Source organism: Corvus brachyrhynchos, unplaced genomic scaffold (assembly GCF_000691975.1).
Source record: "Corvus brachyrhynchos isolate BGI_N302 unplaced genomic scaffold, ASM69197v1 scaffold19, whole genome shotgun sequence".
Taxonomy (NCBI): domain Eukaryota; kingdom Metazoa; phylum Chordata; class Aves; order Passeriformes; family Corvidae; genus Corvus; species Corvus brachyrhynchos.
Window position 1 is genome coordinate 2,271,357 of NW_008246061.1, and position 2,400 is coordinate 2,273,756.

The following is a 2,400-nucleotide window of genomic DNA, read 5'->3' on the forward strand; positions in this document are numbered from 1 at the left end:
GAGGGCCCGGACCGGGACAGGGATCGGGATAAGGGTCGGGATACGGACAGGGATCAGGATGGGGATCAGGACAGGGATCGGGACAACGGTCAGGATAAGGGTCGGGATACGGACAGGGACGGGGATCGGGATGGGGATCAGGACAGGGATCGGGATAAGGACCGGGATAAGGGTCGGGATACGGACAGGGACAGATGATGGGATAGGGATCAGGACAGGGATCGGGACAAGGGTCGGGATAAGGACAGAGACAGGAGACGGGATGCAGATGGGGACAAGGATGGGGACAAGGGCCAAGATAAAGACAGGGACAGGGATCAGGATCAGGACAAAGCTCAGGATAAGGACAGGGACAGGAACCAGCGCTGGGACAGGGACAGGGATAGGGATAGGGGCAAAGTGGATGGCAATGGGAATGGGGATGGGGATGCAGACCAGGATGAAGACAGAGAGCAGGAGAGGTACAGTCATAGGGAGCAGGGACCAAGACTGAGACAGGGACAAGGACAAGGACCATGACCAAGCTGGACACTGGGACAGAGCAGGGACAAAGAAGGCAATGGGGACAGGGAGAGGGACCAGGATGGGGATGGAGACCAGGAAGAGGATGGGGACCAGAAGAGGAACAGGGACAGGGAATGGGGACCAGGACTGAGATCGAGACGGGGACAAGGGCTGAGACTGGGATGGGAACCAGCACTGGGACAGGGATGGGGCAGGGACAAGGACAAGAATGAGACCAGGATGGGAACAGAAGCAGGAGACAGGTGGAAAACAGGAACAAGGAGAGGCACTGGAAGAACAACAGAGAATGGGACCAAGATGGGGACAAAGACCAGGACCAGGACCAGGACCGGGACAGGAACAGGGAGAGGCACCAGGAGGAGGACAGGGATCAGCAGAGGAGCAGGGGCAGGGACTGGGAGCGGCAGCAAGACAGGCACAGGGGCTGGGACCAGAATGGGAACCGCAGCAGCAGCAGGACAGGGACAGGGATGGACACGGGGACCAGGAAACCAACTGTCACCAGGAGAGTGACAGGGACAGGAACAGGCATGGGGACACCGATATCGTGTCCACCACATCCCCATGCATGGACACAGGGACACATGTGCTCTGGGGGACATAGCCAGAGGGAACAGGGACATGGCACCCATCCATGCACCCACAGCCATGGCACGGGCAGGGACATGGGCACACATCAACACCCAAGTACCCCAAAACCCAACTGCCCCCCGCACCGGACACCCCTCAACACCCCCATCCTGGCGGGTGCCAGGCAGCCTCCAGTGCCACATCCTGACCCCCGGGTGCTACATCCTGGCCCTGCTCCGGCCACGTGTGCCCAGTACATGTGCCACCAGGGGGATTTGCCGGCTGGATTAGCCACGGCATGGGCCCAGGCTGACCTGCTTTTGGCAGGGGCCATGGTGGGGACGGGACTCGGGGCCGTGGAACCCAGTTCCCATGGCTGCAGGATACCGTGGGACGGGTCTGGGTGTGTTCTCGTGTCCCTTGTGTCCCCATCGGTGTTGTAAGTGCGGGGGTTTAATCACAGGATGGGCACGGTGTCACCTCCCACGGCCGCAGCCAGAGCCGGTTTAACCACACAGTGAAACATCCCGATTGCAACGGGTCTGGATGTGCCATAAACAACAGCCGGGAGCACTGCTGGCTCGGGAACCAGCCTGGAATGGCGAGCACGGATGTGGGGACTGTGAAGATTCGGGGGGGGGGACACCAAAATGGATCCTGGGGGTGCATGCTGCCAGAGCTGCCCCACAGAGAGGGGGGAATGGCTTTGTGGAGCATCCATAAGTTCGTGGGATATGGATGCCTTCCTGGACATCTGCAGCTCCAGGGGACACTTATGGGTCCACAGAACGTGGATGGCTCCATGGGACATCTATGGGTCCCAGTTCCAAGGGACGTGTATGACTCTGTGGCACATAAATGGCTCCATGGAACTGGCACAGATGGGACACAGATGGCTCTGTGGGACATCCACAGCCCCAGGGGACACGTATGGTTCCATAGCACATGCAGAGCTCTCTGGGACAACCATGTGTCCATGGGGGACACGGGGCTCTGTGGGACATCCATGGCTGCATGGGACACACACAGCCCCATGGGCATCGGGCTCCTGATCCCCATCTTCCAATCACTGCACTGAGCCCTCAGTCTGTACCCTGGCCCCATCTCCCATCCCTGTCCCTTCTACCTGGCACCCTGCCCCCTCCACTCTCACCCTGTCCCTGCCCCACTTTCCATCCCTGTTCCCACCTCTGTCCCCACCTCCCATCCCTGTTGCTGTCCCCATCACTGTCCCCATCCCCTCTCCCTGACACCTGCCCCACATCTCCCTCCCCACCCCAATGTCCTCCCACACCCCCCCTACCC

The 2,400-nt window shown here is 60.4% G+C and overlaps 1 protein-coding gene across 1 annotated transcript in view; it reads right to left on the bottom strand.

Annotated features, from left to right (window-relative positions):
• RNF215 (ring finger protein 215) overlaps nt 1-2,400 on the bottom strand; it is a 13,886-nt gene that overhangs the window by 4,233 nt on the left and 7,253 nt on the right. The gene's annotated exons all lie outside the window — the stretch shown is intronic.